Source organism: Pelodiscus sinensis, chromosome 12 (genome assembly GCF_049634645.1).
Source record: "Pelodiscus sinensis isolate JC-2024 chromosome 12, ASM4963464v1, whole genome shotgun sequence".
Taxonomy (NCBI): Eukaryota; Metazoa; Chordata; order Testudines; family Trionychidae; genus Pelodiscus; species Pelodiscus sinensis.
This window is the reverse complement of record NC_134722.1, coordinates 47,700,784-47,713,028: the sequence shown is the minus strand read 5'-3', so window position 1 is coordinate 47,713,028 and position 12,245 is coordinate 47,700,784. Positions and strand designations below refer to the sequence as shown.

General features: G+C 62.6%; 1 protein-coding gene across 2 annotated transcripts in view; it reads left to right on the top strand.

Annotated features, from left to right (window-relative positions):
- Window positions 1-1,875: 1,875 nt before the first annotated feature.
- The window catches only part of ST3GAL2 (ST3 beta-galactoside alpha-2,3-sialyltransferase 2), a 55,764-nt gene continuing 45,394 nt past the window's right edge, over window positions 1,876-12,245 (top strand). Inside the window, exon 1 of one of the 2 annotated variants that reach the window (XM_075940582.1) lies at window positions 1,876-2,031. The gene's annotated coding sequence lies outside the window, so the exon portion shown is untranslated. Of the gene's footprint in view, window positions 2,032-10,427; window positions 10,974-12,245 lie in introns of those variants that run through there. The other variant, XM_075940586.1, reaches the window with a different exon arrangement.

Below are 12,245 nucleotides of genomic sequence, written 5' to 3'. Positions count from 1 at the left end.
AGGGGTGCAAGTCCCCCAGTTGAGGGACAGGCAGACAAACAAACTCTCTGAAATACATAATACAGAGGGGGTCAACCAATTAGACACTAACAGCCAAAAGAGCTGTGGATAGTAGTGCAAAGAATAACACATCCCTCCCCCAGAGCCGGCACTCCAGCCCCTCCCCACTCTAACCCAATTCCCCCCCCCCCCAGGCACCCCCATCCCCCCTGACTCTAACCTAATGCCCTTCCCCTCCCTCTCCCCCAGAGCCAGGCATCCCCAGGCCCCTCCCATTCTAACCTAATGCCTGGGTCTCACTGGAGCTCCCACCGCCACAGCCATGCACTTCTCCCTCTGGGAACTGGGGCACATGCACAAAGTGGGCATGTGGCTCCGAACAAGCCATAACCCTGAGAGCCGCATTTCTGTGAGCAAAAAGCCGCATGCGGCTCAAGAGCCACAAGTTGGCCACTCTGGACATAATAGATAGCTGTCCTTTTCTCCACCTCTGTCCCCTGCTGGCTTAATGGGGTTATAGCTGTCCCAGTCCCCATTTCTGGCCCCTTACTGCCCCCTGTGGTCATTCTATAGTATAACTGTCCTCCTACCAGACCCCTCCCTTTCCATCTGACATGAAACAATCACATTCCAGGAGCATCCCATTGTCCGAGCACAGCCAAACTCTGACCTTGCTTTACATTATGATAAGAGGAAGCAGCCTAGCAAATGTGCCTGTCCTAGCTCTTACTGTGTAGCAGGAGTTCTTGAGCCAATTGACTCATGGACAGAGGGATATGCAGACAGACGCACATTTCTCAAACATGTAGTCAGATATTTTGAATTCCAGGCAGTTAACTGGGTTCAGAGAAGTGGGACACAAAGCGGATAACGAGTTTAAGAGCTGAACTGGGTATTTAAGGAAAGTCTCTAAGGCTCAAAGCAGTTTAACTTTCAATGAGAGAGCAAGCGGGACTGATAAACAAATGGGCCGGGAGCTGCAAAGGGACTTAGTGTTGCTCTGATCATCATTATGGTTCCTAAGGAAACACAGGGACCGCACTGTGCTGCAAAGCATGCATGAGGTTCTCAGGCGCCCTGTGCAATGCATGGGGAGAGAGAGGTGCCTTAGAATGGAATCACGGGTGAGGGGTTTAATAGGCTCTGTCTGTCCTAGTGTTGCTGTGGCCACCCATTCCACAGGCCCCCGTCCACATCCAGCATCTCCCCACACCCAGGGAAGGGCATGGGAACAGCCACACTGGGTGAGACCAAAGGCCCATCCAGCCCAGCGTCCTGTCCGCCCAATGGCCAGTGCCCGGTGCCCCAGAGGGAGGGAACAGACCCCGGAATCACCACGTGATCCTGCCCCTGTCACCCATTCCCAGCCCCTGACACGCAGAGGCTAAGGACGCCCGCCCAGCCCTGCCACTGGTCGACCCAAGCTCCATGCCTGCAGCTGGCTCTGTTGCCCCTGCCCATGCCCTGGTCTGCACCACAGCCCGTGCCAGGGCTAGCCAGTGGGGTGGTCCCGGTCCCTTGGGGAGAGCACAGTGGGGCCAGGCCCCAGAGAACGCCCCCCAAAGGGCAAGGGGCACACAACCAGGGCTTGGGCTCCATGCCACCGCCCCCAGCCTGCTAGCTGCCCCTGAGTCCCGTCCCCACCTCTCGCCAGCACAGCCCCCACCAGCTGGGGCGGGTAGGCTAGGGGCGCGCTGCATGCTGGGAACGGTAGTTTCCCAGCCCCGGGGAAGAAAGCCTTAGGAGGGCCACGTGACTCCAAGTCCCAGCAGCCCCGGCGGGAGCGGCCGCTCGGCGCGCGACGCATCATGGGGACTGTAGTTCCCGCCTCCCCTGCAGCGCTGCGCTCGACCGGGGGCCGAGCGCCCCGCGTGGACTCCAACTCCCAGCGCCGCGCGGGACCGGCCCCTCCCCGCCGCTCGTGAAACCGCTATGCGGGCGGGGTGCCCCCCCCGAACGAGCGGGGCTGCCGCGGGGGGGGCGGGGAGAAGAGCAGCAGCCGCCGGCCGGGGCCAGCAGCAGCAGCGCGAGGTGGGTGCGCGCCCGGCGGGGGGGTGGGCGCGGGGGGATGCTGCGCGTGGGGGTGGGCGCGGGGAGATGCTGCGCGTGGGGGTGGGCGCGGGAAGACGGGGGGGCATGTGGGGTGCAGCACTGGGGGGCACAGGCAGCTCAGGGGGCCGCTGGGGGCGAGGGGGGCTGCCGGGCTGGGCGAGGGGGGCTGCCGGGCTGGGCGAGGGGGCTGGGCGGGGGGGCTGCCGGGCTGGGGGGGGCTCTGGTGTCTCCCGTCCAGGGCGGGGGGGGGGGGGTGGGGGTGACAGCAGCTCCGAAGGGAGGGGCTGGGCTTGCGGGGGGGGGTGGGTGCAGCCCCCCTCCCTTCCCTTGCGGGCGGGCTGTCCGCACGGCGGGGGCCTCGGCTCGTCCTAGGGGCTGTCCGGTCTCGCGGGTCCGGCTTGATCCCCGTGCGCGTTTCCAAGGCTCTTGTCTGTCTCCTCTCGGTTCGGGGCCTTCGCTCCTGGGCCGGGAGGGGAGCCCTGGGTCAGCACGCGGGAGGGGCTTGGGGGCTTTCCTGGTATCCCCCTGCCTGCCGTCCCCCCGAGGGGGCTCCTGAGCCGAGCCCAGGATGTGCTGGGGGAGGGTCGGGGCGTCCCAGCGCCTGGTGGGCTCACCCCGCAGCACCGCGCTGCGAAAGGTCTCCGATAAGGCGGTAGCGCAGGCAGTTGGTGCGAAGCGCGGGGGGGCCGGGCCGCGGGACGGAGACAGTCCGACGTCGCTTGGTGCGGGTACCCGGGGCGGTCTGGGCGGTGTCTAGCTCGCTGTGATCCGGCCCGGGGCTGCTTTGCTCTGCAGTTACTTGGCAAGCTGTCCCGCCAGACGTCGACTGCAGATTGGCGCTCTGGCGTTCTCTCCGTGCGCTCCCCCAGGGCCGGGGCCCCGGGCATGGGGGCAGGGCAAGAGCCTGGGCCTGGGGCCTGAATTGGGGGGCTTCTGTTGCGAACTGTCTCCACGTGCTCCCTTCCTTCCTCCCAGCAGCGGGAAGGAAGAGAGCCTGAAGCTGTGGCCAGGGGGAAGGAGGGGACCGTTCCATAGTTTTGCCCCAGAATTGAACTGCTCTACTAACCAGCAGACATACGCATGTGATCCCAGTTCAGTGGCTCACCGGTTCAATGCATTGTTTAGCCAGTTCACTGTCCGGGATGCCACAGCAGCCTTTGTCCGTGGTGGGCCCTCGTGGGCCCCGTGGCAGGCCGGGATCGGCTCCAGCCCCGCTGGTGAGCCGTAACCGGTAAGGATCCCCTGTTGAAGGGTGAGGCTAGCCAGCTCACCGCTTCAGCTATCACATCCCTAGTCACGAGGCCCCCCTGTCCTGTGTGTTGCTGACGTTGGGACCCCGCCGGCTCGGTTCTCCCGCCAAAATTGTTTGTGGCATCTCCCCGTACCCTCGGCTAACTCGCGTCTGGACTCTCCAGCCCCCCCAGAGCGTTTCATGGCCCCAACGACAGAGGTCGGCTCTTCTCCCTCCTGCTAGGGCTGGGTGGGCAGACCCGTGCGTGGTGCGTGCCCCTGGCCTCGTGCGGCACTGTGGCGTCCGTCAGGCCCGGGGGCCTCTCCTCCAAGGAAGCCCCCCGCTGTGTGCTCGCTGAGCCCTCCGCCAGTAAGCCCAGTCTTGATTTCTCTCTCCGCTCCAGCTGGGGGGGTGAGTCAGTCTGTCCCTGGCTTTCTGTAGGGGTGCCTGCCCACCTACCGGGCTCCCTGCGGGGCACCGCTGCCAAGAAAGGCTCGCGTGTGCTTTCGAGGGCACCGCCGCCGTGTGCCAGTCTTCCCTTCGCACTTGGGCGGCCGCCAGCCGAGGCGCGGACGGGAAGCCTGGTGTGGAAAGCGACGCAGCGTGCAGGAGGGAGCAGATTTCGTCAGGGCCAGATGTTCCGTCTGCAGCGGGGCTGAGGGGGGAAGGGGAAAGGAAACTGTGAATCTTGTCATCTGAGACGGGCTAATCTCTACGGCTGTGTGGGATGGCGTTTGGCCCTCCGCAGACCCGCTTGCGCAGTGCCACATGGTGCGTGCCGTCTGACCGGCGCGCATCTTGGGCCCGTTACCGTTCCCAGCCCTGCAGCCAAAGGGGAAAGGAAAGAGACTTAACAATGGGATGCAGCTGCCGGCGTCCTGGATAACAGGATGGGGCCCCCGTCACCTGCAGCCACCTGTCCCGCTGCGCTCAAAATGCTGTCCATCTAACAGGCCTGGGATTGGCAGCTTCCCAGCGTTCGGAAAGGCTCCTGCCAAGCGAAGGTGCTGGCGCCGGTCGGACTCTGTCAGCAGTTGTTCATTAGAACGGAAATCCGAAGCCCAGCTTCCATCCTGGTGTGGAGTCTGCTGCTTTCTGCCAGCTTCGCATTGAGCGCGGGTCCCATCCTGCAGGGCCCCTGTGTGCATGGACCGCCCTTTGGGTCCTGTGCATGGAAGAATCCTCGTAAGAGGGGCCAGAGCCATGGTCCCTCTAGCCCAGCGTCCCGGCTGCCCACAGCGGCCAACGCCAGGTGCCCCAGAGGGAGAGAACACAACAGGGAATCCCACGTGGGCCCTCCCCTGTCACCCACCTCCAGAGAAACAGAGCCCAGGGACACTGTTCCTCCCCAGCCTGGCTAACAGCAATCGATGGACCCAACCTCCACGAATGGATCTAGCTTTTTATTGAACCCTGTTAAAGTTCTAGCCTTCACCACATCCTCCGGCAAGTAGAACACAAGAATGGCCAGACTGGGTCACACCAAAGGTCCATCCAGCTCAGTACCCTGTCTGCCGACAGTGGCCAATGCCGGGTGTCCCAGAGGGAGTGAATCGAACAGGCAATGATCAAGCGATCTCTCTCCTGCCATCCATCTCCACCCTCTGACAAACAGAGGCTGGGGACACTCTTCATTACCCATCCTGGCCAATAGCCATTAATGGACTTCACCTCCATGAATCTATTTAGTTCTCTTTTAAACCCTGGTATAGCCCTGGCCTTCACGACCTCCTTAGGCGAGGAGTTCCACAGGTTTACTATGCGCTGTGTGAAGAAGAACTTCCTTTTATTTGTTTTAAGCCCTTTAGTTTCATTTGGTGTCCTCTAGTTCTTCTATTATGGGAACAAGTAAATCACTTTTCCTTATTCACTTTCTCCACACCACTCAGGATTTTATAGACCTCTGTCATATCCCCCCTTAGTCTCCTCTTTTCCAAGCTGAAAAGTCCCCGTCTCTTTAATCTCTCCTCATATGAGACCCGTTCCAAACCCCCGAATCATTTTAGTTGCCCTTCTCTGAACCTTTTCTAATGCCAGTCTATCTTTTTGGAGATGAGACTACATCTGTACTCAGTATTCAAGATGTGGGTGTACCATGGATTTATATAAGGGCAATAAGATATTCTCCGTCTTATTCTGCGCGCTGAGTGAAGAAAAACTTCCTGTGTGCGTGTTTATTCCTTTCTTATGTTGTTCTAACACAGCCGGGCGGCAGTCTGGGCTGGCCTCCAGCTAGTAAAGAAAATTCGTTGCCTGCTGAGCTCGGTTCTGCAGCTGGCATGTGTGCGTCTGCGGGAACTGCGGGGCTGCTTGTCTGGTGGTAACCACCTGAGCGGCTTGCTTTAATGACCAGGGATCTTGTGCTGGCCATGTTGGCTCCTGTGCCCTGCAAGTGAGTCCAGCTATTTTGCCCGGTGCATCCGCAGTAGGGATGTGATAGCGCAACCGTTGACATGCGGAGGCACGAGCTTATCGGTCACTGTAATGGGTACAAGCTGGTTGCCAGCCCCGCCTCGGCTGCTCTGAGCCTACGTCACCGGCCACTGTGTGCGGACAGAGGGGAAAGCCCTCCTCAGCCCGGTAGAACTGAGTTGATCTTCGGTTGCTGAATGGCCGCGCCCCCAAACTTGGCTTTTTTTGGGACGGCTGTTTAAAAGCCTCGTGCGCCTTAGGTCATGGGATCCTGCCTTCCAATCCAGCGTGGGCAAGGCTGAGTCTAGCAGGCCCCCATCTGCGGCCGGGACCCCTGCTCCCCCGTCCCTGGTGCTCGCCGGCGAGTGACGCTGCTGGAGAGTGGGTTATGGGGCACAGGGCTGGGTGTTGTTGTAGGTACAGCTCCCCACAGCAGAGCTGCCCTCAAAGGGCTCCAAAGCAGGGCTCCTCCTTCCTCTCCTGTGTGCAGAGCTGGGACGGGAGGGTCGGGCGCACAGAGGTCCGGGGGTGTAGCCAGCGTGAGTGGGGGCAGGGAATAGATTTCTGTTCTCCTGCCCCAAGCAGGCCGGGCCCTACCTGGCTGCGGGTGCTCGGTTCACCCCCAGCCGAACATTAACTGGTGGTGCGGTGGGGGCAGCGAAGAAGAGGGGAAGTAGTTCTCTCGGGTCCCTCGACCTGCTCCCCGCCGTAGGAGAAGGAACCCACAAAACAAGCAGTCGCCGCATGGAGACAGCCACCCATGGAGGGAGGAGTCTTGGCCCCCCGGCAGAAGCAGTTCCTAGCAATGGGCGGCCAAGCCGGCAAGCGCGTCTCCTCTTGTCTGCGCTTCAGAGAGAGCCAATCCAACCAGCGAGGAAATTGATCGGTGTCCCGTGTGCTCAGCTCAGCAAGGCCAGGCTCCCCTCCCCCATCTCGTTTTCCTCGGCTCGGGGCTCGCTCGTTTCCACCCTCCCTCCGGAGTCGCTTCCGCGGCCCCAAACCGCAATTTCAGGTAAAAGCGTAGGGAGCTGGCCCTTTCCCACTGCCGCTGGGGAAATCCAGGGCTTGCGGCGCTGGTGCAGGGCAGCCGCAGCGAGATCTCTCCAGCCGGCGAGCGTGTCTGATGAGTCAGTCCGGCGCATGGTCCCTGAATTCCTCCACCTGGCCCGGGGAAGCCAGGCAGGTTGGAAATCCCTGGCCCAGAGCTTTGATTTGCTCTGGCCGGCTGTCTTTCCCTCCGTTTGCCAACGCTGTAGCTTGCTGCTTGTGCCTGCACTGGGCAGATGTGTGCGAGGGGGCAAACGGTGTCACCTCCTCTCAAAAAGATATATTGGCATTGGAAAGGGTTCAGAACAGGGCAACAGAAATGCGGAGGGGTTTGGAACGGGTCCCACGTGAAGGGAGATTAAAGAGACGGGGACTTTTCAGCTTAGAATAGAGGAGACTAAGGGGGATATGACGGAGGTCTATAAAACCGTGACTGGCGAGGGAAAAGTGAATAAGGAAAAGTGATTTCCTTATTCCCACAATACAAGAACTAGGGGTCACCCAATGAAATGAACAGGCAGCAGGGTTAAAACAAACAGAAGGAAGGTTTTCGTCACTCAGTGCACAGTCAACCTGTGGAACTCCTCGCCAGAGGATGTTGTGCAGACCAGGACTTTAACAGGGTTCACAAAAGAGCTAGATAGATTCATGGAGGTTAGGTCCATCAATGGCTATTGGCCATGCTGGGTAGGAATGGGGTCCCTGGTCTCTGTTTGTCGGGAGGTGAGTGACAGGGTGGGGATCAAGTGAGGATTCCCTGTTTGTTCCCTCCCTCTGGGGCATCTGGCACTGGCTGCTGTGGGCAGACAGGACACTGGGCCGGATGGACCGTTGGCCTGACTGTTCCTGTGTTCAAATTGGCGCTTGTGGCGTGGCTGGGTAGGAGCTGGTGGAGGGTCCCTGGCTGACGGCATGGTCCCCCCTTCGGGGTCTCCTCCCCCTTTGGGGCAGAGGGCCGATTCAGTCCTTAAGGCAGGAGCGATGCAGACAGAGGGGGCAGGACTGCGGCTGGGAGCTATTGGCCCGGCTCTGCGCCGGGGCCCCATTCGGGGCGAGGGCAGGGCGTGCGTGGGACGGCCGACGGGACGCAGCAAAGCCGCTCGGCCTGCCATCGGCGGAGCACGCGGCGGGGGAGCCGGGGGACCCCTCCCGTTTGCAGGGCTGGCCCTTACTGACGGCCACGTGCGCTTGGTGGAGAACATCCAACACCAGCCTGTAACTCCCTCTGGGCGGGCACCCCGCGGCCACCGATCGCCCCAGGGGATTTCCTGGTGTCTGTGGCTGCTGGGGGGCCTAGCTACGGGTGGGCCGGAGCGAGTTATGGCCTGCTCAGAATCCAGGAGCCCCCAGCCCCATCCCACTCTTCAGGGATGTCCCCGGGCCCGGTGTCCCCTGACCAGCATGTCTATCCCACCCTCTCCAAGGCCGGTTGGTGGCTGGTGGCCCATCTCTCCCACCCACCCACCTGAAATCGGGGCCCACCCAAATGTCTCCCTCCGGCTGCGCCGCTGCTTTGAGCCCGGCGTTTCGAGTGCTTCCCAGCCTGGAGTCCAGGGCGCTACCATTGCAGCCACTGGACTTTGGCCGCACAGTCGAGCGACGCGAGAGCTGTGCTGTGTCGAGGGGCGGCCTGGGGTCGAGGCTCACGCTTTTCTCCCAGAGCCTTGCACGCTTACTCTGGGGGGGAGGGGCTGGGGTGGCGTGCGGCGCCTGGAGGGAGATTTTGATTTCTCCCCCTGCGTTAGCAGCTCGCCTCAAAGGCCAGCGCAGTGCTGTAGGTGTCTCTCTCCTTCCAGGGCCCCTCCCTCTCATGCCGCAGACCCTCGGCCACTGGGGAGCGCTCTGCCCTCGTCCCCCTCCCTCAGCCTCCTGAGACGAGGCTCTCCCCCCCCCCCCCCGTCTGCCTCGTGCCTCCTCAGTCGCAGCGAATAGCTAGCCCGCAGCCGTGCCAAGAGTGCTACCGCCCCCGGGCTCTGAATCACGGGGCTGGAGAAGGCCTGGCTCTGTCTCCCCTAGGAGGAGGCCTGGGCTCCGTGGCTAGGCCCTAGAGGGAAGGCTCTGAGTGGCAGCTGTCTGCAGACTCGGCTGTCTCTGCTCCGGGTCCTTGGGGTCTCAAATGGCAGGCCTGCCCCTCAGGGATTCTCACGAGGGCTGACACTTGGCAAAAGTTGATCTCGCTCGGAGAGGAGGGGGGATTTCCCCAGCCCTCCCCAGCTATTCTTCCCCTCCTGGGCGCGCGCAGGATCCAGGAGCTGCCTGCTGCAGCGGAGCAAGATTTATTAATATTGGTCTGTGGTAGCACGTGGGCTGGGACTCCGCTGTACTGGGTGCTGTGCAAACCCGGAACAAAGAGACGGCCCCGGCGCTTCTGCTGGACGGGAGAGCTTCTAGCTTTCGGAAGGGCGGCTGAGCCCCGGGCCACAGCTGGATCCTTTCACGGAGCTGCTGCTCCAGTTCGACCGCAGGCTGCATTGTCCTCAGCACGACCAGAAGGAACCAGCCTTGCCGTGGTGCCGAGAGGGGCATCGTTGGCCAAGGGTCAGATGCGCTTGGGAGCTTCAGTTTCTGATGCCATGGGTCCCTTAGGCACGTCCCCTCGGCATGCTGGAGGCCTGTGGCCGACACTGGTTGGCCGTTCTGAGCTACAGGTGGTCCCCGGGCCACCCACCCTGCCCTGTGCTTGGAAACGGTGAACAGGCGTGGGTGGCGAATGAGGCCTGTGCCCTGGGCCGGGGGGGGGGGGGGGGGGGGGAGTGGCTGGCTGGCTGGCTCCTAGCGTTCTCCCCGCCTTGGCCCGCTGCGGTGCCCGGGTGTGCTGCTCCGTCCTTCAGGGCCTCCTGCTGTCTGAGGCGGCTCCAGCCCCCTGGGAACCGTTGTTAACCCACATCCCTGCTCTTCCCAGTCTCCGTCTGTAAGCGGGGGGGCCTCCGGGAGCCGGCCTCCCTGGGATGGGGCAAAGACGGGGGGTGGCGCGCTCCCTGCCGGGCCTGCCCAGTACGATGGGGGTGCCAGGGTGGCTTCCCATTGCAGAGGGGGGGAGAAGCAGCTGCTGGACCCCGTGCAGCACCACAGGGGGGCTGCTTCCCTTTGCACTGCCCCCCACTAGCGCACCTCAGCTGCACACCTGGAGGCCCCCGGGGAAGGGTCGGCAGAGCCGCTACGCTGGGGAGCTTGCCCGCTGCCAAGGCTGTTTTTCCCGGATCTCGTGCGGGCAGGGCCTGCGTTACTCCCCCCCCCCCCCCCGCCCCCGCCACAGAGCGCGGCTCCTCCTGGAGCGCTTGGCGCCGATCCACCTGGCCCCGCAGCCAGGGGCAGAGACCGCGATGCGGGCGCCCCAGGCCTGGGCCAGCGGAGCCCTCTGGAGCCGTGCGGCTCATTCACCCTGCCTCGTGGCTTCCTGGGCTCCCAACGTGCAGGGCAGAGCTTGCTTCCTTCCGGAGAGGCACTGTCACTGAGCGGCTACCACCACCGGGCTGGGAGTCGAGAGATCTGGGTTCTATTCCCGGCTCGGCCGGTGACCTCTTGTCCCGTGCCTCAGTTTCCCCTCTCAGGCTTTGACTTGTCTAGTTAGGCCGCAGGTTGTGTCTTCAGCGGGGGAGCCCTAACCCTTCCCCACCACTCAGCGGTGACGGTCCCCCCCCCCCAAAAAATAGCAGTAAAACTGGAGCGGTATTGACGGGGGTGTGTGTGGCTGGGTCGCCTCGTGCCCTCCCTGGAATTTCTTCATGCCCCCCAGTTTGGGAACCCATGGTCTAGAAGCTACGAGTGGCCGTTTTGGGTCAGACTTGGGCTCCCCCTAGCCCAGGGTCCTGTGTGACCGTAGCCCGTGCCAGACACTTCGGAGGAAATGAACTGAACAGGGCAATCTGAGAACCCTGTGACGGGCTCGAGTTACATTTACTATTTTTAAAATCCAGTCTGGCTGGCGAGGCACATGAGTCCCTCGTCCTGCCCCCTCCCCCCGTTATGGAGCGTTTGATTCCATCGTAACGATGAATCATTGAGGAGCACGGCACAACTGGCCGTTGTCTGAGCGCCCTCGCCGTCTCCGATGTCCTGTCCCCGACTCAGAGCCCCGGGGAAGCAGGCGACGGTGCTAGATCTCGGGGAGGAATCGGATTACAACAGCGTCCGTGTGAAAACTTCACTTCGCCCACGTACACCCATGGTGCGCATGCCAGCAAGAACAACAGCGGAGGCAATTACTGCCTGGCAAACATGAGGCTCGCGGGTAGGTAGTGACTTGAACGGTTGTGAATACCGGGGCGCGTTCCAGAGGTTCGTTAACTCTTCCCTCGCCCGGGGATGGAATGAGATACCCGGCACTTGGGAACAAGCTAACCTAGCCGATCGGGGGAGGGCTTCCAAACGTGGCCCCCCTTCCCCCGAGCCTTTCGCTCCTTTGTTCCTCACCTCTAGGCTGGGGAGCTGAGGCACAAGAGAAATTAAGAGAGTTGGCCAGGGTTATGCTGGAAATATGTGGCAGAGAAGGGAGTTGGCTGCCATCGCTCTCCAGGTCCCAAGCTAGCACCCGAAGGTCAGGACCATGCGTCCCCTTGGGGGCGGCCCCCCGGCGGGTGGAAACGCGCACAGTGTTGACCTCGGTGTCGCTATCCCGATGGGCCACCTCTGAGAGTCGACTCCTAGGAGCCCTGGTCATAACTGCATGGCTAATGGTGTCGCCCCCGGAGGGGTGAATTGGGTCTTGTGCTGGGCCCTTTTAAAGCCGCCCTGCCCCCCTGCGGCTGGGTGAGGGCGTGGACGAGCTCCGGCCTGCGTGAGCCGGGAGGGCGCTGAGCTGGGCTGGCTTCCAGCGCTCAGGGGCCGGGGCCAGCTCGCCGGCGCCTCTGGAATGCAGCTGAGGAGCGGGGGAGATCGGCCACATGTCAAGGGAGGTGGCCCAGGCCAGAGCAGGACATCAGGCTGCAAAGCGGAGGCCCAGGGACGCAAACCGAGCCGACAGTGGCGTAAGGCTGCCCACCCGTGGGTGCTCCTGCTTGACGTCGTCCCTGCCCGTTCACCGCCCCGGAGCACCCACGAGACTGGCCGTGGCTTCGTCCGGCAGTGGGAGGCCGGCTTCCTGTGACGACCTCGTGGGTTCAAGCCCCCCGCAGACGGGGAAGAAACTTTGCACCTGGCATGGGCCGTCGTGTGTGCGCTGATCGGCCCCGCGGGCACCTGGAATCATGCTGGGGAGGTGGGGCCGGGGAGGTGCCGCCAGATGTAGGAAGAACCTCAGGGGACGTCTCCGTTTTCCAGGACTGGGCGTAGTAGGTGCAAATCCCTGTCCCCGCTGACCTCGGCATGGGACTGCCAAGGGTGGAGGAGGCCAGTCCTCTCGCCCCCCCTGGGCCGGTGCCTCCCACCTCTGCTCAGCGGCGCCGGTTTGAGCTGGCGTCTGTTCCTCCTGCCCCGGTGCAGGAGAGTGCGGGAGTCTGGCCTGTCAGCCGGCGGGGGCGGCTGCGTCTCCCGACCCCCACGTGGCAGCTTCTCTGGGGCTGGG